At 41.9% G+C, this 26,550-nt stretch overlaps 1 long non-coding RNA gene across 1 annotated transcript in view; it reads right to left on the bottom strand.

Annotated features, from left to right (window-relative positions):
- The window catches only part of LOC308606262, a 94,792-nt gene that overhangs the window by 17,148 nt on the left and 51,094 nt on the right, over nucleotides 1–26,550 (bottom strand). The gene's annotated exons all lie outside the window — the stretch shown is intronic.

Consider the following 26,550-nt stretch of genomic DNA (forward strand, 5'->3'; position numbering starts at 1 on the left):
CTCAAATCTCCCTCTGCCTTTCTCTTAGAAGGACCTGGAAAAATCCAGGATGATTTCATCTCAAGATCCTAACTTATAAATACGTCTGCAAAGACCTTTTATTCAAATAAGGTCATATTCACAGGTTCTGGGACGTCGACATCTGAGACCACCATTCAACCCACTCCATCTACCTCAGCGAACAGTACTTTCATCCATCCTGCTGTTCAAGGCAGGAACCTGACTATCCTTTGCTATCTTTTCCCTTGCTCCATATCTAACGCATCCAGAAGTCATTTTACTTCTTCTACATGTATCTGTCACTTCCCCCTCTTTACACAACCTAATCCAAACTAGCATCACCTCTCTTCTAGAGTCCTGCGGCAGCCGTCTGTCTGTGTACACCTAGCCCTGTGCCCAAAGACCTGTTCTCCATATACTGTGGAGGAGGTGTTTCAAAACGCAAGTCTGAGCGTGCTGCCCTGCCCACTTCATCCCCCGCCTTTTCGCTGCTCTTATGAAATGAACTAATAGCAATAACATAGTCCATATTTAAAATGAAAATGAATCAAGAGGATAAACTTTAAACTGTGAAGTCTTTAAAAAGGTGATACATAGCAGGCAAAGAAATGTTTTGTAAAGCAATTAAGAGGGGTCACTACAAAAATGAATGATTTTGCACACACCCCTATGTTCATAGCAGCACTATTCACAATAGCCAAGACATGGAAACAACTTAAACAACCTAACAATCGACAGATGAATGCATAAAGAAGATGTGGTACCTATATACAATGGAATACTACTCAGCCATAAAAAAGAATGAAATAATGCCATTTGCGGCAACATGGATGCAACTAGAGATTATAATACTAAGTGAAGTAAGTCAGAAAGAGAAAGACAAATACCATATGATATCACTTATACGTGGAATCTAAAATATGACACAAACGAACCTATCTATGAAACAGAAACAGACTCACAGATATAGGGAACAGACTTGTGGTTACCAAGGGGGAGGGGAGTGGGGAAGGGATGGACTTGGAGCTTGGGGTTAGTAGATACAAACTATTCCATGTAGAATGGATAAACAACAAGGTCCTTCTGTATAGCACAGGGAGCTATATCCAATCTCCTCAGATAAACCATAATGGAAAAGAATATAAAAAAGAGCTTATATATGTGTATAGCTGAGTCACCTTGCTGTACAGAAGAAATTAACACAACTTTGTCAAATCAACTATACTTCAATAAAAAAGTAAATTAAGGGCCTCCCTGGTGGCGCAGTGGTTGAGAGTCCGCCTGCCGATGCAGGGGATACGGGTTCGTGCCCCGGTCCGGGAGGATCCCATATGCTGCGGAGCGGCTGGGCCCGTGAGCCATGGCCGCTGAGCCTGCGCATCCGGAGCCTGTGCTCCGCAAGGGGAGAGGCCACAACAGTGAGAGGCCCGCGTACCAAAAAAAAAAAAAAAAAAAAAAAAAAAAAAAAAAAAAAAAGTAAATTAAACTGCAAATCTTTCTTAAAAAATGAATGATTTGGAACGCAGCCGGCTTGACACCCGACACTTTAATACACTGCAGCCTAACTAAGCCCCTTCTCTGGTCTATAAGAAAACAAAGTCTCTGGACAGTGATACGCTAAAGAGCATCTGCCTCCCTTCAACACTCATCATGTAGCAAATACTGAGATGGCTGGAATCCCCTCAGAGTATTTCTGGCAGCAGCATTTTAAACTTGTCTGCTTTTCCCACGTTCATCTTTCCACATAACTCTCCAGCTGTAATACCTGAATATGAGCTGTCCAAATGGTTTCGAAATGAAGTGCCTCTAAGTTACCAACTTTCATATTCCTGTCACTACAAAGCAGTCTGCTCCAATTTATGTTCTAATAATAGCTTAGTGGAGACCTTACAGGTCCAATGGAAGCAAATTTCTAGCATGAAAAATATGACATTCACCAATCAATCATAAACTACCTTCTGGGCAGCCACGATGTATCAGCACTATGCTGGTTCTTCTCTGGCCTTAACAAGGGTTTTGGCCCCAAACCAGTGAGATGGAGAGCAAGGTGAATTTATACAAGTGAAATGTTCCCTTCACATTTCTGTGTCTTCAGGAGAGGCTCAATTCGGCTGCAAAGAGCCCTAAAATCTCAGTGACTTAAAGAGATGAAGTGTTATTTCCCACTGTTGCTACATATCCAGCAGGTTGACTGGGGCTTTCCATCATGCTGTCCTCCCTCCTAGACTGATTGATGAAGTAGCCCCTGTCTGCGATGTGCCTGGTCACTATGATAGAGGGAGAGATGGCTTTGTGGGGTCTTGCACCAGGAGTTAAAAGGTCTGGCCTGGACACTATAAAACTCTTAGAGGAAAACATAGGCAGAACACTCTATGACATAAATCACAGCAAGATCCTTTTGGACCCACCTCCTAGAGAAATGGAAATAAAGACAAAAATAAACACATGGGACCTAATGAAACTTAAAAGCTTTTGCACAGCAAAGGAAACCATAAACAAGGCAAAAAAGGCAACCCTCAGAATGGGAGAAAATATTTGCAAATGAAGCAACTGACAAACGATTAATCTCCAAAATATACAAACAGATCATGCAGCTCAATATCAAAAAAGCAAACAACCCAATCCAAAAATGGGCAGAAAACCTAAATAGACATTTCTCCAAAGAAGACATACACATTGCCAACAAACACATGAAAGGATGCTCAACATCACTAATCATTAGAGAAATGCAAATCAAAACTACAATGAGGTATCACCTCACACCAGTCAGAAAAAATCTACAAACAATAAATGCTGGAGAGGGTGTGGAGAAAAGGGAACCCTCTTGCACTGTTGGTGGGAAAGTAAATTGATACAGCCACTATGGAGAACAGTATGGAGGTTCCTTAAAAGACTAAAAATAGAACTACCGTATGACCCAGCAATCCCACTACTGGGCATATACCCTGAGAAAACCATAATTCAAAAAGAGTCATGTACCCCAGTGTTCACTGCAGCTCTATTTACGATAGCCAGGACATGGAAGCAACCTAAGTGTCCATCGACAGAAGAATGGATAAAGAAGATGTGGCACATATATACAATGGAATATTACTCAGCCTTAAAAAGAAATGAAATTGAGTTATTTGTAGTGAGGTGGATGGGCCTAAAGTCTGTCATACAGAGTGAAGTAAGTCAGAAAGAGAAAAACAAATACCGTATGCTAACACATATATATCAAATCTAAAAAAAAAAAGGTTCTTATGAACCTAGGGGCAGGACAGGAATGAAGAGGCAGACGTAGAGAATGGACTTGAGGACACGGGGTGGGGGGAAGTGTAATCTGGGACGAAGTGAGAGAGTGGCACTGACATATATGCACTACCAAACGTAAAATAGATAGCTAGTGGGAAGCAGCTGCCTCGCACAGGGAGATCACCTTGGTGCTTTGTGTCCACCTAGAGGGGTGGGATAGGGAGGGTGGGAGGGAGACGCAAGAGGGAGGGGATATGGGGATATATATATACATATAGATGATTCACTTTGTTATACAGCAGAAACTAACACAACATTGTAAAGCAATTATACCCCAATAAAGATGTTAAAAAAAAAAAAATCTGGCCTGGAAGTGGTTCATGTCTTTTCTGCTCATGATTCAGTCAACCACCAGCGGGCCCCAAAGTGTACCCAGCAATGCGCCCGGAAATGGGGAGAAGTGGAACTACTGGCAAACTGAAGATTATCACAATCTGTGCTTCTTGTCACTAAATATTTAGACCACCCTTCTTCCCTACAAGCAATACATACTTACACCCCCAAGGGTGATAACCAAAAGTTCCATCCAATCATGGCATCAGGCTTAAAGTCCAGGACCTATGGGTGTTGCACAGGAATTTCTAAATTGGGTTGAAGGAGGTGCTCTCTCCAGAGATTTAAGAACCAGATGCCAAGTTCTCTACCCCACCTCCAAAACTGTTGCCCCAAGTCCCAACTTAACAAAGATAGAATACTCGTAGGCTAACAGCAGTGAACACACCCTTCAACAAGGGGAAGAATAAAAGGCACTCAGACACTCACTCTCTTTCCTTTTCTCTATTGTATTTATCGCATTTCACATTCCCATAGCGTCGTTTCTCTGCCAGGAATCCCTCTAGGCGCCATACACACATCAATTGACTTAATCCTCACTACAACCCCATGAAAAAGGTATGATCACAAACCCCATTTTCAGATGAGAAAATTCAACCAATGCATTTGTTCCAGGTCCCCCAGCTAGTACGTGCTGGAGCCGACCCAGCAGCCTGGCTCCAGAGCCACTCCTAACCATTACACTATGCTATCTTTTCAGGGTATCTCCATCTCTAGAGGTTCATTTGCAAGTAAAATTCTAAATTAAGCTTGCATCCTAAAAGTGGGAAAATGCTTATTAAGAGAAGTATAGTTTAGTCTTGGAGGGAACAGATTTGTTACTGGAATCACCAGTGCCTACTCCACCCTCACGCTGTTGTCTTCGCCCAGGATGAGTTGATGGGACACTCACACCTCTCACAGATGGGTCTCCCTATAAGATGGAACACAGATGGAACACCTCCTGCTCTTTGCTGTCAGAAAGCCTCCACGTAGAAAGCACTGCTGCCTTGTTGTATTGCCAGCAGAGGAAAACGCCAGTGAACACTTCCACGCTGGTGTGAGTGGCGATGGAAATGGAGCTTCTGGATCCAAACCAGGAAGTATTTTTGAAGATTGCCTCATATGCAGCTCTTGATTGCTGGCTGTGAAGGCATGAGCCCAAGTGCTGCCTGAGTCCATGTTCTCCTCCAAGGGCAGGAAGAGTGAGCCAGCATGCAGAGAGAGGTGGTGGTGGACCGAGCGAATCCTAGCAGCATTGGGGTCCCAGGTTCCAGCTCCTCCTAGGAACCCCACGGGGTGGTAGACCCTTTCCTTCTAAAATTTGTTCAAGTTGGAATGACATCTCTTGCCATCAAAATGGTAGATATACCACAATTTATTTAAGCAATGTCCTACTGATGCCTTTGAATTTTTCTAATATTTTTGCTAATGCAAAAAATGCTTGAAATTTTTTTTTGTTCTTTAAGTGTGTCAGGAGGATGATCCTAAAAGTAGAATCACTTTCTACTTTTAAAAATTTACTGATGCTTTTAAATTTACCAATACTTTAAACATTTTATTGATATTGCTAGTCCTAAAGCACAGTGTCAATGCACAGACTCTCCAGTAGTACGTGAGGGACCTAATTCCTCATGTCCTCACCAGTACTTGCTATAATCAGTCTTTTTATTTTTTACTCATTGGGTGCAAATAAGTGATTTCATTTTTTTTTTAATTTTTTTTTAAATTTTATTTTTGGCTGCGTTGGGTCTTTGCTGTTGTGCACAGGCTTTCTCTGGTTGCGGCGAGCGGGGGTTACTCTTTGTTGTGGTGTGTGGGCTTCTCATTGTGGTGGCTTCTCTTGTTGTGGAGCATGGGCTCTAAGAGTGCGGGCTTCAGTAGTTGTGGCACGTGGGCTCAGTAGTTGTGGCACGCAAGCTCTAGAGCTCAGGCTCAGTAGTTGTGGCATATGGGCTTAGTTGCTCCGTGGCATGTGGGATCTTCCCAGGCCAGGGCTCGAACCCGTGTCCCCTGCATTGGCGGGCAGATTCTTAACCACTGTGCCATCAGGGAAGCCCCCATTGATTTAATTTGAATTTACTTAATTTGTGTGATTAAACATCCTTTTGTATTTCATTGACCATTCATCACTGTTTTTACATTTTTTTTTAATCTACCTGGGATTTATTTTGGTGTAAGGAAAAAGATGAGGATTCCAACTATTTTTTAAACATATAGTGGCTTTTCAACACTACACTTCTCTGAAAAGTTACCTTTATCATAAAATTAATTCCCTATATACTTGGGCATAATCATGAACTCTCTGGTCTATACCATTCATTTGTCCCTCAGTCTTATTGATTCTTATGATAAATGAAAGTGTTAATGAAATAACCTATTAAATGAGAGAGATGCTAAAATAGGGTCTAAGAACTAAGTTCAACTCTATGTTGCTTATATGAGACATACCTGAAACAAAGAACACCACAAAATTGAAAACAAAAGGATGTATAAAAATATACAAGGTAAATGTAAACAAAAGAAAGTATGGGTAGCAATACTATCATCAAATATATAAATCATGGGCAAAAAGCCTTAAATAAGTCAGAGGATGACTTTACAATGATGACGGATACAGTCCACAATGGAGATGAGCTGATGCTTTTATGCACCAAATAACATAGCATTGGAATATATGAAGAAAAATTGTAGGAGATACATGTTGAGAGAGATAAGCACAGTAGCAGGAGGAGACAACATAAAATTCTCACAACCAGTCAGGTCAAGTACATAAATGAGTATGCCAATAGAGAAGTGATTTAGACATGTCACATGTATATTTAGAAGGAATTTCTTGAAGTTTGTGATTATCTAAAATTAGGGGGTGGTATGAGAAAGTCAAAATATGTTTATTAGCTTTAAAAATAAAAAGTTAATGAAGGTGTTCCACCCCCCTCCCCCACTAAATTCATATGTTAAAATCCTAAACCCCAAAGATGATGGTATTAGTAGATAAGACCTATGGGAGGCGATTAGGTCATGAGGGTGGAACCCTTATGAATGGGATTAAGGCTCTCCCACCCTACTCCCAAGTTCCTTCCCTCATGTGAGGGCACAACAAGAAGTCTGCAACCCAGAAGAGAGCCTTCGCCTAACAACACTGGCACTTTGATCTCAGAATTTCAGTCTCCAGAACTGTGAGAAATAAATATCTGTTGTTTAAAAGCTTCTCAGTCTATGGTATTTTGTTATAGCAGCCCAAATAGAATAAGACATTCCCCTTGTAGAAAAATTGAAAAAGACAGAGATCGTTTCCAATTCTCTCTGCTTCCATTACTTCTGCTGGCCCTAGCTGAGATTTCTACGATCTCCTACATTTCTTGAATAAGCAGCATAATGCAAAAATAATAACATTTTAATAAGTAAACTCTGGTTTATGGCCACAATTGTCAGTCATTTTAACCTAATAATTCTGTTTATTTAGATTCAAGGCTCACCACAGACTTCATTCTTCATATTCATAAGTTCTTTATTTTGATTCTTCTTTTAATATGTCTTCCATCAACTAAAGCATATAATTTAAGAAGCATTTGTGAGTTCTTAGTTCAAAGGCTTTCCCTCACCACACCCTGCAAACAATTGTTCCATTATCTTTTGGCATCTTGAGTTTTGGAGGAAAGTCTGAAGCCAACCTAAAGTTTCCCATGATAAGATGCATTTATCCTACCCTGATGCCTATAGGATTTGTATTGGTCCTGAGGACTTTATACTGATTTGTCTTGTTATAGTAAGAGAATCCTTTTAGTGTAGAAATTACAGTGATCTTTCTGTTTTATCTACAAATTTGGTTTTGTTACATTTGTTCTGTTCTCTTTGGGAAAACCCACTGTGTGCTGCATCTTTACTGTCAGCTTTCATACCCAGCATCTAATCATGTTTCACCTCTGCCTTTGCCCCTTGCACTTGATGGGTTTTCCCTCGGATCTCATCTCCATGACAGCAGGACAGATTTGATTCTAAGGTGCTTCTGAGGTGGTTTTCATTTTAAAAAGCTTTCCCCTCCACTCAGTCTCCAAGAGCCACTTTCCTTCTCTTTCTGTTGTTTGATGCTCTTGTCATTGATGTTTTGCTTGACCTCTTGCTTCATAGGCATGCCCTATGATTAAGATTAATGACAATTTCTTTGAGACTTTGGAGAAGTTTTAAATAAATGTTTCTTCAGGGAATTCCCTGGTAGTCCAGTGGTTAGGACTTGGCGATTTCACTGCCAGGGCCCGGGTTCAATCCCTGGTCAGGGAACTTAGATCTTATAAGCCGCTTGGCACAGCCAAAAAAAGAAGAAAAAAAAGATGTTTCCTTTTTTTTAAAAGATTTATTTACTTTTTATTTATTTATGGCTGCATCGGGTCTTAGCTGCAGCATGTGGGATCTTCGTTGAGGCATGCGGGATCTTTCATTGTGGTGCATGGGTTTCTCTCTAGTTGTGGCGTGCGTGTTTTCTCTCTTCTAGTTGTGGTGCACAGGCTCCAGGGCGCGTGGGCTCTGTAGTTGTGGCGTGCGGGCTCTCTAGTTGAGGTGCGTGAGCTTAGTAGTTGCGGCGCGTGGGCCTAGTTGCCCCACAGCATGTGGGATCTTAGTTCCCCGACCAGGGATCAAACCTGCATCCCCTGCATTGTAAGGTGGATTCTTTACCACTGGACCATGAGGGAAGTCTCCAAAAGATGTTTCTTTAGTTGTGTGATCTAATTCTTGTTAAAGTGTGTATCTGCCCTCTCCACCCCCATTTTTGTAACATCTATGCCTAGGACCCACGTTGGTTCCTTTCTGGTCATCACTGGGTAGGGGTAGCTCTCTAAGCCTGCCCCAGAATTGCATGATGTCATCACTCTTTTTTTCCTGATAACCTGAGCGTTGTTTTAATTCTTCCCTTAGAAAGAGAAGTGAAGACCTAGCTATTGACTTTTTTTTTTAATTGGAGTATAACTGCTTTACAATATTGTGTTAGTTTCTGCTGTACAATGAAGTGCATCAGCTATATGTATACATATATCCCCTCCGTCTTGTACGTCCCCCCCGCCGCCGCCGCCATCCCAACCATCTAGGCCATCACAGAGCACTGAGCTGAGCTCCCTGTGCTATACAGCAGGTTCGCACTAGCTACCTATTTTACACATGATAGTGTATTTATGTCAGACCTAACCTCCCAACTCAGCTCACCCACCCCTTCTCCCCGGCTGTGTCCACATGTCTGTACTCTATGCGTTAAATCTGCTCATTCTTTCAGCTGCTGGAGAATGAGTGAGAAGGGCGAGGAGTGAGCTAGAGTAACTGTGTGTCTTGACTTGGGAATGTTGCCTGCAAATCTTTTCCATTGTCTCCTCCGATATTTCAGGCATTTCTCTCTTTGGGGTAAGCAAGGCAACATGGCAGGAGTCCCCAGATCAAGGTAAAGCCTTATAGCTCTGGATTGGTTATCTATTGTGGCCTTACAAACAAGTCCAATACTTAACAGCAAAGAACAGCAATTTATTATTATCTCTTTACAATTCTGTGGGTTGAGTGGGCTCAGCTGGGTGGTTCCTTTGTCTCATGCTGTTTCATTCAGATGAGGTCTAGGGCTGGAGTCCTCTGAGGTTTTCTTCACTAACATGTCTGGTACCTGGGCCAGGATGGATAGAATAGCTAGGGGCTGGTGCGGCATCTCTCTCTCCAAGTGGCCTTTCCATCCAGCTAATTTGGGCATTCTCACATGATGGTGGTGTCAGTGTAGTTGGACTTCTTACGTGGCAACCAGCTACCCCTGTGCAAGTCAGGTTTTAGATGGAGCAAGTGGAGAGCTTTAGCATGCATGTGACCTGAACTGAAATGGCAGAAATTGGAGGGATGCAACAGCTGACTGCTGGGACAGAACCACTCTCCCTCTGTCTTAGGGCTGCAAGAGAGGAGTGGAGAGCTCTTGAGTATGTGGGTCATGGTAAACCTGTGCTTCTCAAACTTTAAACCACACAGAAATCCCTTGGTGGTTTTTGATAAATGCATAGTGTTGTGTATCCACAATTAACATTACAGTGTCATACAGAATAGTTTCACTGCTCTAAAAAAATCCCCTGTGCTTCACCCATTCAAACCCCTGGCAACCACTGATCCGTTTACCATTTTTACAGTTTTGCTTTTTCCAGAATGTCATGTAATCAGGAGCATACAGTATGTAGCCTTTCAGACTGCCTTCTTTCGTTTAGCAATATGTATTTCAGATTCATCCGTATCTTTGTGTGCCTTGATATTACATACCTCTTTTCTTGATGAATGGAAAATATTCCATTTTGGGCTGCTTCCGGTTCTTAGTGATCATGATTACAACTGCTATAAATATTAGTGTGCAAGTGTTTGTGTGGACATAAGCTTTCAAATCAGTTGGGTAAATACTTAGGTAGATGATTGCTGGATCATATGGTAAGCCTAGGTTTAGGCTCAAAATAAGCCACTAGTCTTCCAAAGTGGTTGTTCCATTTTGCACTCTCACCAGCAGTGAATCAGGGTTTCTCTTGCTCTGTATCCTTGCCAACAACTGGCATTCAGTTTTTTGGATTTCAGCCATTCTAATAAATTTGTAGTGGTATTTTATTGTTTTCATTTCTATTTCCTTAATGCAAATGATGTTGAGTACCTTTTCATGTTTATTTGCATCTCCGTATCTTCTTTGATAAAGTTCTTGTTCAGATCTTTTGCCCATTTTTACATTGAGTTGTTTGCTTCCTTACTGTTGAATTTTAAGAGTTCTTTGTATATTTTAGAAACAAGTCCTTTATCAAATATGTGTTAATATTTCTCCCATACTATGGTTTGTCTTTTCACTCTCTTAAGAGTGAGTATCTTGCACAAAGAAGGCTTTCATTTTAATAAAGTCCAGCTTATCAGTTTTTTCATTCATGGGTTGTGCTTTCAGTGTCGTACCTAAAAACTCTTCACCAACTCTCAGTCAAGAAGACTTTCATGTTTTCTTCTAGAAGTTTTCTTTTTAATTTTTTGAAATTACTGCTTTCCATACTAGCTGCACCAATTTACATTCCCACCAACAGTGCACAAGGGTTCCCTTTTCTCCACACCCTCGCCAACACTGGTTACTTTTTGTCTTTTTGATAACAGCCGTTCTAACATGTGTGAGGTGATATCACATTGTGGTTTTGATTTTCATTTCCCTGATGATTAGTGATGTTGAGCATCTTTTCCTGTACCTGTTGGCCACCTGTATGTCTTGAGACTTCTTCAACCTATGTGTTGTTTAGAAATATGTTGTTCCATTTCTAAGTATTTGGGAACTTTCCAGCTATATTTATTGTGTCCTGTTACTTTCCAGCTTTCTGTTACAGATTTCTAGTTTCATTACATTTTGTTCTGAGAACATACTTTGTATGATTTATATGCTTCTAAATTTGTTAAGGGGTGTTCTATGGTCCAGAATGTGGTCTATCTTGGTGATCTCTGTGGTTGGATGGAGTATTCCATAAATGTCAATTAGATGAAGTTGATTGATCATGCTCAGGTCACTTATATCCTTACTGATTTTATGCCTGCTTGAGCTATCAATTACTGACAGAAGAGTTTAAAATCTCCAAATAGTGGATTTATCTATTTCTTCTAAGTTCTTTAGATGTTGGGGCTGAAACCAGAAGTCCCAAGACTTTGTTTTTATCATTCATGTCATTGATAAAAATGTGTTCATGCACACTGTCTACAGAGGCAAGAAGCAAGAGATTAAAGCACCCCTCTAAGACCCTTCTGTCAACTGGGATTCCTTAGGCTGTCTCCCTGCACATAAATGAAGATGAATGGGTAGGCAACACAGAAATAGGCCCTCAGGGCTCTAGACCATTTACATACCAAAAGCACATTACTCAAAACCTCTAGAGTATCAAATGAGTGTCACATCCAATTTGTTGAAACAGACATACATGTTGCTAAATGTCACCAGACAATTTAGAGTCATAACTTTTTTATCCTAAAGTCACAAAAACTCAAGTTTAACTCTATTCAAACAAAACTATCAATTAAAAAAATATATTTTGCCTAAGTCAAGAGGTTGTCTCTGCAACTTCTTCCTATAGTCAGTGACTGGAAAGGGTTCCTGCACCCAATTCCAACTTGTTTGTGTGGAGACTTCCCCACACCAACAATAGGCGATTCTCGGATGCCAGGAGGGCGTCCTACAATTCAACTCAGTTCTGACACGATCAACCCAGAGACAGAATCAGACTCCACAGGTAAAAGGCTCAGTCCTAAAAGACCGCCCTCCACTTCAGACACCAGGAGCAAACTCAGGCTGTTACCTGTGCTTCCGACCAACTGACTATAAGCCAGAGGTTCCCATGACCCCCTCCTTGGGTTCGATTAATTTTCTGGAACAGCTCACAGAACTCAGGAAAACCCATTTACTCACTCAATTACCAGTTTATTATAAAAGGATGTTAAAGGATATGAATCAACAGCCAGATGAAGCGATACATAGGGCAAGGTTCCAAACAAAGAAGCTCTGTCCTCGGGGAGCCCGGGGCATGGCAAGGTGGCACTCAGAAGCATTGTTTCCCTGATGTGAGAAGGGGCCGAAAAGCTGTCCTTCTGGGTCTTTATGGTGGCTTCATTACACAGTAATGATTGACTAAATCATGAGCCAATGATGATTTATTCAACCCCCAGCCCCTCTCGCCTCCCCAGAAATCAGAGGGTAGGACTGAAAATTCCTACCCTCTAATCACAGGGTTGGTTCTCCAGGCAACCAGCCGCCTTCCTTGGGTGCTTCTAAACGTCACCTCGTTCACATAATAAAAGAAACTTTTATCATTCTCAACATGTAGGAAATTCCAAGCGTTTTGGGACCTGTGAGCCAGGGACTGTGCCTGAAGACCAAATATATATGAGAAATGTATTTTGGTCATCTGAATGACCAAATATATATTTCCTATAAATCACAATATCTCTGTGATTGATAGATTTAATTCTTTAGAAAGATCATAAAGTTTTGCGTGTTTAAAGCAACATTATTTCTTTTAATAAAGCTTTGTGTCCTGATGATGGGGAGAAGGTAGAAAAGGAGTCAGGCAAGGAGAAAGCGGACATTCTGCATTGACCAAGGTCCTATATGGCTAACCAGCCCTCCACCGCTGTTGTTTCAGCAGTAAGAGAGGCAGCACCCCACCCCTGACACCAGACCGGTCCTGGGACATATACACCATCCCTGAAGGTTTGCAGGGGACAGAACTGTGGAGCCAGACAGGCTTGGCCAGAGCCATTGCTCAGCCACTTGCTGGCTCTGTGAGCATAGCATCCTCACTGAGAATGGGGAAGGTAACGATTCTTCGTCTCATCAGGCCATCATGAGAATTCAGTGAAGTGATGCATCTGGGCCTCAAACAGGGCCAGCACATCACAGGTTCTCAGCAGTTGTTAACTCCTCCCCTGCCCACCACTTCTCACCCTATATCTTGAAAATATTATTTAAGAGACACCGCCAAATGCATAAGAGACATGTGCGTTAAACCTGCACTTAGGTATGCCTTCTCACCTGTCACATTAGCAAATATGGAAACCCTATGTGACAGAGGTGGCATTATAGGATGGAACATTCAATAATAGTATCGGGACGATCCGTATAGAAAAGAAGCCCTACCTTTTACCTGATGGGTGAAACTCATCATGGGTTATAAAGGTTTAAATGTGAAAAGCAAAACTTTAAAAATGCCTAGGAGCTAGCACAGGATAACATATGACCTTGAGTAGAGAAGAATTCCTTAAATGAGATACAGAAAGCACCAATTGTAGAAGAAAAATTAATATTAATATATTGTACGTTTATATATAATATTTATATTAATTTATAGTTATTTTAGTATACTTATATATTTTAATAATATAGATTATATACTACGTATGTTTATATATAAGTATATTTTATGTTTTGTTTTTTATTTGATCTTATACATTATATAAATTATATTCTTATATTAATATTAATGTGAACATTAAAATTAAGAACTTTTGTTTATCTAAAAATATTATGCAGGTTGTATAAGATGTTAACAGCAAGGAAGGTAGATAAAAGGATAAACAAGAACTTTCTCTGGGGCTTCCCAGGTGGCGCAGTGGTTGAGAGTCTGCCTGCTGATGCAGGGGACACGGGTTCGTGCCCCGGTCTGGGAAGATCCCACATGCCGCGGAGCGGCTGGGCCCGTGAGCCATGGCCGATGAGCCTGCGCATCCGGAGCCTGTGCTCCACAACAGGCGAAGCCACAACAGTGAGAGGCCTGCGTACCGCAAAAAAAAAAAAAAAAAAAGAACTTTCTGTATTACGTTGCAACCCTTCTATTAGTCTCAAATTATCTCAAAATTAAAAGTTTAAAACCAAGGATAGAGAAAGTGAATTGACAAGCCGTAAAATATTTGCAACACATATGAGCAGCCAAAGGATTAATGTCCTGACTATGTGAAGAACTGTTACAAGTCAATAAGAAAATACAAATAACCCAATAGAAAAAAAAGTGCATGCACACACACAAAATACTAAGAACAAAAAAACCCCCAAAACATGGAACCGTCATTTCACACAAGAAGGACCCATAAACATAATCATGACTCTACCTCATTAGACATCCAGGAAAGGCAACTGAAGACCACAGTGAATACGATGTCTGTGACCTGCCTTCAACTACTTCAGTAAATACACGCAGCTGGGTGATGGGGCAATGAGGCCAGTTACATTACTACTGTCTCTCTAGAAAATGTCCGTAGTAAAAGGTTTTCCAAAACCCCACAGTTAGATACTATATTTAGTTTGCTCAGGCTGCCATAACAAAGTACCACAAACCGGAGGGCTTAAACGACAGAAATGTATTTTCTTAAAGTTCTGGGAGCTGGAAGGCTGAGACCAAAGTGTCAACAGGTTGGGTTTCTCCTGAAGTCTCTCTCCTTGGCTTGCAGATGGCTGTCTTCTTCCTGCACCTCCACATCATTTTTTTCTCTGCTCATTACCTGTGTCCTACTTCCTCTTCAGTGAGGACCCCGGGCGTACTGAAGCAGGGCCCACTCTAGTGACCTCATTCTAACTTTATCACCTCTTCAAAGACCTTACCATCAGATGTGGTCACATTCTGAGGTTCTGCTGGTTAGGACTTCAACATGTGAATTTGGGGGGAACACAGTTCAGACCATAACAGATACAATTTTCTACCCAACTGATTGGCCAAAAAAGAAGCCTGACGCATGTTGGTTGATGAGCACACGGACCAGCAGGAAATTGCCCCACTGCTGATCAGAGTGTGAACTGCCAAACCACTCTGGAAAAGACCACAGCAGTTTTATAAAGTTGAACACACACGTATTCTATGATCCAGTAATTCCCCAACTAAAGGAAATCCTGCACATGTGCCCCAAGAGACATATGGAAAATTATTCATTAGAAATATGATTTATGAAAAAGAATAGATATACATGTACAACCAAATCACTTTTCTGTACAGCAGAAATTAACACAGCATTGTAAATCAACTGTATTTCAATTAAAAAAAGAAATGTGATTTATAATTTCCAAAAGAAACAAAAAGGCAGTAACCCCCAAAACAGGAGATGAGATATATGAATAACAACACGAGGAGGTACAAATGAAGAGGTAATAACAGGAGAGAAGTTCTCAGTTATAATGTATATGATACTTATATAGCTTTATATGATAGCAAAAATCATATTCTAATAATAAGGGGTTAGTTAAATAAACAATGGTGGAGACATACAACAAAATGTCATGCAACCACTAAGAATCTTGTTCTCAAAGACTATTTTAGGATACTGAAAAATATATCATTTAATGGAAAAAAAATTTCAGAACAACGCAGAGAGACTGAAGATAGTGTATCCAGCTTCCTTTAAAGGCAAATGCCTAAAAATGGCATGCACGCATATTCACACATATACGTGTATTTTTTAATCTATGACAGAGTCCTCAAGAAAAGAAGAAATGTCTTCAATAAACCAGCAATTATGAAGAATCCTTGAAATTCAGAAGGCAGATGGGCCTGAATTGGAGGAGAATTCACCCGGCCAAAACATGCACAAGAGTGGACTTCTGTGGACTGTGGGAGCAGTCAGGGTGCTGGGAAAGGAAGGGACTGCACATTCCAGGAGGTGTCCAGACAGGTGCTGGTCACACTGCAGCAGTAACCCCCAGGCAGGTCCACTCAGTCTTCTCCCCAGGCCATGCCAAACAGTGGGCAAGAGCAAAGAGAGTGAGTTCCTGGGAATCCACAATGTAAGAAAGGGCTGTATGAAAAAGAGCATGTAATAATCTTGGAAATGAAGGGATGGGCCAAGCAACAGAATGGACAGTGCTGAGGAGCCAGTGAGAGAGCTCCTTGTGGATCTGGATGCACATGAGACCAGGATGGAAAGCCTGAAGGCTGAGAGCCAGAGAGAGATCCAGGAATTTCAACAGCAATTCAACTGAAGATCCAGGAGGAAAAGGGAGGAGAAGAAAAAAAATGAAGGAAGAGTAACCATGCTGAAGACACCTGAGTCCCCAGATTAAAGTGCCCTCTGAGCATCAGTGGAAAGGAGACCTACCCAAGACACAGTGTGTGAAATTCAGAACAGCAGAGAGAAGAGAGAGAGAGAGAGAAACTCTTAGAAGTTTCCAAATAAATATTTCCTACAATGGACAAGAATCAGTAAATTCTCAAGGACAATTCTAATTATAGGACAACAGAGCAATTTCTTCAAGGTTTTGAGGGACAATTATTCTGTACCTAGAATACCATTCCCAGCCTGATTACCTTTCAAAATGAAGAGCCAAATGACAAACACAGACTCTGAGGGGCCATGAAATGTCCCAGGTTAGTGAAGAAAGATACTAATACATGTAGAGTTAAACCTCGGTTATCAGATGAATGTTACCTATGACCTTAACAGGGGAGGAAGGAGCAAGGGTCTTACAACGTGGAAGTCAAAATCTTGATCGAATTTAATAATCTGTTGGATCACTGATTCCCAAGAAAACCCAGATCATTATTTTCTTGGGAAGCTCCACCCCACCAAGTGAGAGGTTGTTTGCACCATCTGCAAGGGTGACATATAGAAGGAGTTTGTTGGAAGAGACAGATGTGTTTTTCACATCCTCGAAAACCTAAAGTGTTATGGAGACGTGAGCACCTGGAACAAAACGTTCTTAAAGCTAAACCACTTTGCCGTACAGCAGAAACTAACACAACACAGCAAATCAACCATACTTCAATAAAAATTAATTAAAAAAAAAAAAAAACTAAACCAAAAGTGTGCAAATCCCTGGGCCTAGTCAGGAGAGTTCTGTTGCACTGGGAGTTATTCACATCTACCATTATTTGTCATGCCCTCTGTTTCCAGGCCAAGCCCATGCTTTAAATCTGTAACTGAGCTCGGAGCAGAATCCAGCCCTGTGCTACCTGAGCCACCTCCAACACTGCATATAGAAATATCCATGCAACCTGGAAAAGCCTTCCACAAGGCTTTTTCCTAATACTTAGTGACACAGGGTCATTTTCTTCTTATCAAATCATAATTTAAAAACATATTACAGGAATTCCCTGGTGGCGCAGTGGTTAAGAATCCGCCTGCCAATGCAGGGGACACAGGTTTGATCCCTAGTCTGGGAGGTTCTCACATGCCGCAGAGCAACTAAGCCCATGCGCCACAACTACTGAAGCCCACGCGCCTAGAGCCCGTGCTCCACAACAAGAGAAGCCACTGCAATGAGAAGCCCATGCACTGCAACGAAGAGTAGCCCCTGCTCAACGCAACTAGAGAAAGCCCGCACATGGCAACAAAGACCCAACACAGCCAAAAATAAATAACTAAATTTATTTAAATAAATAAATAAAATAAAAACATATTACAAAAAATTTTAAATGACAATAAAACCTGAGAATTTGCTAAACATAGCATTACTGGATCTTACATACCATAAAATCTTACCCCAAACAACCACAAAGTAGAAAAAGGTAGTGTGATAGGTAATTTCATGTGTCAACTTTGAATTCCTATTCTATATAATGATGTATAGCTTCATAATCACCAAACAGGTGAGACAACATTTTTAGGATGAAAAACTGACCTGGTAAGATTTTAAAATTAAGTTCTTTTCTTTCAGCCAACATTTCAACATGGTGCAGTAAATAGAAAAGAACTGGATTGTAAGGTTTTTTTTTCTTGGCATAAAATTCTCTTAAGCTCTCTGTCCTTATGTAAGATGAGCATAAATTGGATCTATAGAGTTTTAGCTGAATAATTAACTTAGAATTCAGCTTCCTATTGTAATAAGATTGAAAAAGATATGTTAAAGCAGGCCTGTGATCATTTTACCCCAAAATACAATTTCTTCATTATAAGGAACCAAACAGAAAAGAAGTTAAAGAACTTCCTTAATAGAAGCACTGAACTGCCACAAGCCTAATAGACTATTAGAGCCTAGATGAAGATGGAAAATTGCCTAATAAAAATTGCAATTTGCACAGATTTTCCCCATAATTACATAACTTATTAAGTTCCATTTTCCAGATACCATAATGGGGTTCACCTTTCATTTAATGCAACTTGTGATCACAGACTACTGCAAGAAGCAAACGTTGGTAAAATCAAATCCATAATTACATTTTTGGTTCATACATGAAAGACTGAAATATTCATTAGCTGATATATACACTATTTGTTAAAATTAAGTAGAATGAAAAATTCTGAAGAGGGTTTTACTCAATCCTTTAACTATCTTTATCAGGGCTTTTGGTCCATTGACCGTACCAAGTAAGGTTATAAAGGTTACAAAACAAGGAGAGGAAACATTTTGGGTCTAAATTCATTCAGTCTGGTTCAATACAGTAAGTGTTTATTAAAATCCTCCTAGGGCTTCCCCGGTGGCGCTGTGGTTGAGGGTCCGCCTGCCGATGCAGGGGACACGGGTTCGTGCCCTGGTCCAGGAGGATCCCACGTGCTGCGGAGCGGCTGGGCCCGTGAGCCATGGCCGCTGAGCCTGCGCGTCCGGAGCCTGTGCTCCGCAACAGGAGAGGCCACAGCAGTGAGAGGCCCGCGTACCGCAAAAATAAATAAATAAATAAAATAAAATCCTCCTATTTGCCTGGCCCTATCTGAATTAAGTGGGTATCATAGATGCCAAATGTCTGTTTCATGCTGAACGTTGTAAATAGCAACTACTTTACAGTTTTGTGGTAGAAGAGATAAGACTCCAAATTTGTCATGCCTCCCTGGGGCCACACCCTTTTTCCATGTGACTTTGTAGCTCCTCCCTTCAGGAGGTGTGGTCTGGTTCCCCAGCATTTGGATCTAGGCTTTGCAAGTTTGGCTGATAGACCACAGCAGACGTGCAGTTAGGCAAGAAGAAACCTTGCAGCTTCCTCTTCCGGTTCTTGGAATGTTCCAGCTGCTATGTGAGCAAGTCTGCACTAGACTCCCAAGTGATGCGGGGCCAAGTGGAGGGAGAGGTCCCGCTGACAACCAGCATCAAGGCCCCAGACCTGTGAGGAGACCATCTTGGACCCTCCAGCTGCCAGATAACTGTGGTCATGTGAGAAACGCCAGGTGAGACCAACAGAAGGATCCCCCAGCTGAGCCCAGCCAACACATGGAATCGAGAGAAATAATAATTATTGTGGGGTTTTTTTGCCTTTATTATTTTTTATTCATTTATTTAATTTTTGGCTGCGTTGGGTCTTCGCTGCTGCATGCGAGTTTTATCTAATTGGGGCGAGCAGGGGTTACTCTTCGTTGCAGTGCACAGGCTTATTGCGGCAGCTTCTCTTGTTGCGGAGCACGGGCTCTAGGCACGTGGACTTCAGTAGTTGTGGCACATGGGCTTCAGTAGTTGTGGCTCATGGGCTCTACACCGCAGGCTCAGTAGTTGTGGCGCATGGGCTTAGTTGCTCCACGGCATGTGGGATCTTCCCGGACCAGGGCTCAAACCTGTGTCCCCTGCATTGGCAGGTGGAGTCTTAACCACTGCACCACCAGGGAAGCCCTAGCCTTTATTACTAATAAAAATGTTCAGACATAAAAAAGTAGATAACATAGTGTAATGAATCACCATGTGTTCATCACCCAGCCTCAACAATTACCAACTCATAGCCAATCTTGTTTCAGCCATACCCTACCCAGCCCCTATCCAACACACACAGAATTTCATCTTTTCATTTGTAAATATTTCAATATATATCTTCAAAAGAAATGGACTCTTTTTACAAAAATAACAACACCTATAACAATCATTTCTTAGCGTCATCAAATGTCCTGTCCATGTTCATATTTCCCCAATTGTCTCATAATTTTTCCCCACAGTACGTTATTTGAATCATGATCCAAACAAGGTCTATGTCAGAAACTGGCATTTGGTTAACACATCTCTTAAGTTTCTTTTTTTTATCTGTAGGTTTTTCCTTTTTTTCTTGCCATTTGTAAAAAGAAATGGAAAGCCTCCGCTCTTGAGCACATAATGTAGCACCTTATGTCCATTTTTACAGCTATGCATTTGGAGGGAATACCCTCCTCCCAAACATATTTCTTTCTTTTTTTTAACTTTCTTTTTTTGAATTTTTGAATTTTATTTTATTTATTTTTTTATACAGCAGGTTCTTATTAGTTATCCATTTTAGACATATTAGTGTATATATGTCAATTCCGATTGGGAGATTGGCAAGCGGATTCTTAACCACTGCGCCACCAGGGAAGTCCCTCAACGATGAAGTCTTGCAGGGTGGTCTTAGAGTACTTCCACATCTGTATACAGTCATCTCTCAGTATCCACGGGGTATTGCTTCCAGGACCCCCGCAGATACCAAACTCCGTGGATGCCCAAGTCCCTTATGTGAAAAGGCATAGTGGGTCCCTCCTTATCCCCAGGTTTCCCACCCATGGATTCAACCAATCTTGGATCTGATCAATTGTTGAATCCATGGATGCGGAACCCGCGGACACCGACCTGATCGTGGTCACATAGTGGACTCTCAAATACACAAGTTGATTGAGTTTGATTGGTTAATTTATAATGAACTAAAATCCACTGATATTTGTCCGAATGTTGTTCTTTTTTTTTTTTTTTTTTTTTTTTGCGGTACGTGGGCCTCTCACTGTTGTGGCCTCTCCCGTTGTGGAGCACAGGCTCCGGATGCTCAGGCTCACCGGCCATGGCTCACGGGCCCAGCCGCTCCACGGCATGTGGGATCTTCCCAGACCGGGGCATGAACCCGTATCCCCTGCATTGGCAGGCGGACTCTCAACCACTGCGCCACCAGGGAAGCCCCGAATGTTGTTCTTTTACAGAGCTCAGTTGAGAAGTGTGGGAAGGGACGCTTTTATGGGAGTATGTGCGCTCTGGGCTGGTCCTCCAACCAGCTGAGGAAATACCCGTCTGCTTCTGACTGTTCTACTCCCTTCCTTCCTACCAGACCTTTAGGATCTGAGTACCAAAACTCCTCTCAGACTAAGTTAAGGAGGGATTTATTTTTCAGTATCATCAAAGCTATCCACAACTTGAAAACAGACCAGTTAGATTTGCTGGGTGTGCATTCAGTGCAGTGCTGGGCTTGCACCTGTGATTGCTTTTCTATGGATTGGGCTATTTTATGGCTCTGTACCGGCAGACCTGAACTTAGATTTTTTCAGTTAGATAGGCAAATAATCTCTGAACGGTGAAAAAAATAATCCCAGATGCTATGGTTATAGTCCTGTAGGAGATGAACCAGTTTTCTACCTAAACCAGCAATCCTACCCTAACACTCCTTTATTAAAGTTGCCTAAAATACCCAGTTGCTCTAATGCAGTTTGAACCAGTTTCAACATTTTCCTGGTTCCCATATCAATCGAGTTAAAGAAAATCTTGGACACTTGTTCATATTATTGTTGAGTCTTGTTATTTAATCTTTTATAAATTACACTTTGCATAAGGCAAAAAGGTATCAGAGAACCCAAGGTCCTGAAGCAGCCACTGCCTTGCGGTGGCTCTGGGCCACAGGGTCATGGCGTCTCTCTCTCTTTCTCTCTCTCTCTCTCTCTCTCTCTCCATTGGTCCCCACTCTCCTCTTGGCAGAGTTGTTACTGACTTAGGCCCTCGGACCTTTTAATTACTAGAAATTCATCAGAGGCCAGAGGAGGAATTCAGGCAAGGCTTCATGGGACTCAGGCTGCAGCACCCCTCGTGTGAAAAGCAAGTAACAGGCGCCCTTGCTCTCTCTCCTCTCCGAGGAAGGCAGGCCGGTCCCCTAAACGGGACAAGGGTAGGGGCAGGACCAGTATGTCGGGCCGGAAGGGTGGCTTTGCCCACCGCTTGATGGCGCTGTGGGCAGGGATCATGAGCAGTACTCAGTCTTTGCTCCCAGCACCTTAGAAGTGGCAGTTAGTCAGAAAGAGAAAAACAAATACCATACGCTAACACGTATATATGGAATCTAAAAAAAAAAGGTTCTGAAGAACCTAGGGGCAGGACAGGAATAAAGACGCAGACGTAGAGAATGGACTTGAGGACATGGGAGGGGGAAGGGTAATCTGGGACGAAGTGAGAGAGTGGCATGGACATATCTACACGACCAAATGTAAAATAGATAGCTAGTGGGAAGCAGCCGCATAGCACAGGGAGATCAGCTCCGTGCTTTGTGACCACCTAGAGGGGTGGGATAGGGAGGGTCGGAGGGAGGCTCAAGAGGGAGGGGATATGGGGATATGTGTATATGTATAGCTGATTCACTTTGTTATTCAGCAGAAACTAACACACCATTGTAAAGCAATTATACTCCAATAAAGATGTAAAAAAAAAAAAAAGAGTGGTGGTGGGTTTTGGCCTTTTTTATCTATCTGTTCATAATTTGCCCCAACTGGGCATGCATGTGGTTATTTTTAGTCCCTTATAGTTTCTTTGTATTCTGTTGGTGGAGGAGATGTTTGTCCAGGTGCAAGCACTGCAGCAAAGGGTCCCAGGTCACCACCCATCTCAGAATGGCTCTTTCCACACCCTTAGGGAAAATGGCTCTCAAGTTTGCATGTCCTTGATTTAGAAGAATGCCCCACTGACCAGAGTCCAGGGGTCTTAAATACATTTCCAGGAGAGGGACCCGATCAGTATGACTCCAGCATCTGCCCCTTGACCACTGAAAGATAAGGACAGGCTGTGACATTTCGGCATTTGCAATACCATATACTACTTCAGGGACTAGTGGTGGCTGCCCTGAGGGCCCTCCCTACCTCCTGATGCCTGGGCCTGTGGAGAGGTGGGGGGGCGGGGGGTGGCGAATGTGTTATAATGGCATCCATCTCCCCCTCCCATCCCTGTGCTTACACACCCTTTACCATTTACTGTTGGTTTTTTTTTTCTTGATTAGCATTGCTAAAATCTAAGTCATTTTTAACTTTTTCCAGAGAACTATTCCTCATATTAAAAATCCTATTTTAGTTCTTTTCTCTAATTTGTTGTTCTCTAATTTTGTCTCCAGTAGTTCCATTTTTATTTTTCTTGGCTTTGTTTTATTGGTTTTCCAGCTTTTTATTGAATCCCTAGTTCATTTATTTTCATCCTCTCTTACCTAATTGTAAGGCAACTGGCCCGAGGCAGGGGAACGCAATTAGATTCACAGGTTGCATCAGACCGAAACTCTCCGGACCACCCAGTTCCAGAAACTGACCTGGAGACTTTCCGGACCACCCAGTTCCAGGAACTGACCTGGGGACCTTCCACCCGGCCCAGCCTTCCCGCCTTTCAAGGGGCGGGACTAGCGGTCCCAAGACTGTTGTAACCGGCACCAGATATTGCCACGATACCCGAAGAGACCACCAAATAAGAAATACCCTGCGCCCTCCCAGATTCACCACACCCCTTTCCCTTCTTCCCCTATAAAATCTTGCCCAACCCTCGCCCGGGTGCGACTTCTCTGGCCCCTTTCTCTCGGACCAGTGAACCTCGCCCGGGAGCGCCCCCTAATAAAGCTCACTTGAAGCTTTCCTCTGTTTCGCGATGCCGTTTGTTAAGATCAGACCTTACACTAATAATGAAAACACTTCTTCTCCTGCTCTGAGCAAAATTTGCCTGCATCTCTCATGAGCTTTGGTGCCTGGTGCTCTCCATAGTCCTAACTTTTAAGGAGTCCATAATTGTGTCAATGAAAAAATGTTGCGTGCCATATCAGTAAACAAAGGATGCTGCAGCCATCAAGCCATCACATTACAGCTGCCCCAACGGTGAGCCCTGAGGAAACTCAGGTTAGAAACACGATGCCCGCCCTCAAGCAGTCAGCCACTGCAGCTACTCCCTACGATGCACCTTGAGGAGACTCAGGATGAGAAAGCACAGAATGCTGACCCCAGATAGCTGAGGGGCATATCAAAGGAATGATTTCAGTGAGCCTAGACTCTTGCATTTCCCATACATAGAAAAGCACTAAATTCCTTAATTCCTTGAGATGTCTGATTTTCTTGAATTAGCAGTAATCTTTTTATGTTCTGACTACCTGGTCTTTGTTGCCAGAAACACCTATATATCCTGGAGGACACTTACCTCTTCAGAGCAGTCCCTCAGAGCTATGTGAGAGGCTGCATCCTGGGCTTAAGTCCTCAGTTTTGGTGGTCAAATAAAACATAATTCTCAACTTTTACACTGTGTGCGTTTTTCAGTCAACAATTGCTTTTTGGAGGAAGTTAACCCTTGACAGAGAGTTACTGAAAAGACTTATTTGCTTAACTTCCAGGCCTTGAATTTTTAAAATAAACTTTTTGTAATTGGCTTTTAGTTTTATGACATTGTTGTCAGAAAATGTACTCCTGGGACTTCCCTGGTGACGCAGTGGTTAAGAATCCACCTGCCAATGCAGGGGACACAGGTTCGATCCATGGTCTGGGAAGATCCCACATGCCGCAGAGCAACTAAGCCCGTGCGCCACAACTACTGAGCCCGCATGCCACAACTACTGAAGCCCGTATGCCTAGAGCCAATGCTCTGCAACAAGAGAAGCCATGACAATGAGAAGCCCACGCACCTCAACAAAGAGTAGCTCCCGCTCACAGCAACTAGAAAAAGCTTGTGGGCAGCAACGAAGACCCAACGCAGTCAAAAATAAATAAATTTAAATAAATAAATTTTAAAAAGGGAAGAAAGAAAACATACTCCTGCCGTGTGGGACTGGAGAGTTTCGCATACCCTGAGACAAGGAGGTGATTATGCACAGGACACAAAATTCCATGGATCTCTAAGTCAACATTATACAAAGCCTCTAACCCTTCTGTTTTTCCTGTTTGACCTGTCAAAGGTTGAGAACTGTGTGTTTGAGTGTCTCACTCTGATTTTCCTTAATGACAGTTTATTCTTTCTTTTTTTTTTTTTTGCTTTGTATATTTCAACTTCAGTAATTTACTACATCTGTGTGGGTGATATGAACACCTTCATTGTGAATCAAGCCCTCTGTATCATTAATACATTGACCCAAATCCATATCACATATTAATGATATAACCCCAGGTTTTTTTTCTTGCAGCTGCCTGACATTCATTCATTCATTCATTCATTCAAATATTTGCTCATTTGCCATGTGCAGGGGCTCCATCCCTGGTGCTGGGGACAAAGGAGTGAATGGAACCAACAAGAACCCTGCCCTCAGGGAGCTTCTAGTGAAGGAGAGAGACTGAGCAAATTTACCAAGGATGTTAGACTCACATTCGCACATACCCACCCACTCCCACATTCACATGCTGTCGTACACAGACACACTCTCACACACATCCTTGCACACTCTCATCTTGAATCTGTATCAGTATTCCTATAGAATAGATTTCTATGAAGGGAATTTGGCGGTTGAAAGTCATGGGCATTTTAAATGGACAAAAACTGTCACATTTACCCATTCCAAAGAGGGTGTAAATTTGCAAGCAGCTTTTGGAAGGAAAGAGCTCTTTGCAGAAAAAAGTTCTCTGCAGGAGGCCCCCTTGTCTTATCACTAACCTGACACAAGGCACCCCCATGCTGTACTCATCTCCAGCCCTAGCACACCTTTCAAATCTTTTGACCACACAATACCTTGCCTAACCTGTTGGTTCTTTCCATAGATCAAGAAGTAGAAATGAAGAATAAGTAATTAATAGACAACCAGATCTCTTCCTTAGCTTCCCTTTCAGTAATCTCTCGAACAAACTGTGTGAACAAGAGAGCATCTAAAGAAAAACCACAAGAAGTCAGCAAGCCTGCACACAGTGGGGGATGACGATGACTCTGACCCCCGTTTCAATGATTAACTGAGATTACTTCCCTTTTTCCCTTTAAAAACTTTCATGGCCAAGCAGAACCTTTGGAGGTGGTTTTTGGAGGACACTGAGTCCGCCATCTCCCCAGATTGCCAGCATTCTGATTAAAAGCAACTTTCCTTTCTACCAACATTTTTCTCTCTCTCTTGCATATTGAGTTTTGAGCAGTGAGCAGCCGGACCGGGTTCGGTAACAATTTCACACTCCCATCAACAGAGCAGGAATACTTCTCCCCGACACCCCTACAAACACTAAATTTTTTTCTAAGTTTTTACATTTAGGTTGGTCCAACAGTGTTGGTTTTTTTTTTTTTTTTGCTAATTTATTTATATCTCTTTCATTCATAAACTTGAGTACCTTTTACCATGTCTTATCTATTTTTAGAAGCCCTTTACATGTTATGGATATTAATGCTTTGCCATATGTCACAAATATGTTTTCAATTTTGTTATTTATTGTTTAACTTTATTTATGATGTGGCTGTGTATGTAAGTTTTAAATTTGAGGGCTCCCCTCTTTTTTTCTTCTATTGCTTCTAGGTTTCTTTTCTTTCCATCTCTCAGATTATGAAAATAGGCTCCTATATTTTCTTCTGCTACTCTAGAAATTCTTTTATTTTTAATCCATCAAGGTTTCTGTGGATAACATGAAAGCAGAGAAGTAACT

The sequence above is a fragment of the Mesoplodon bidens genome (assembly GCF_964165515.1).
Source record: "Mesoplodon bidens genome assembly, chromosome: 18".
In the NCBI taxonomy this organism is placed as follows: Eukaryota; Metazoa; Chordata; class Mammalia; order Artiodactyla; family Ziphiidae; genus Mesoplodon; species Mesoplodon bidens.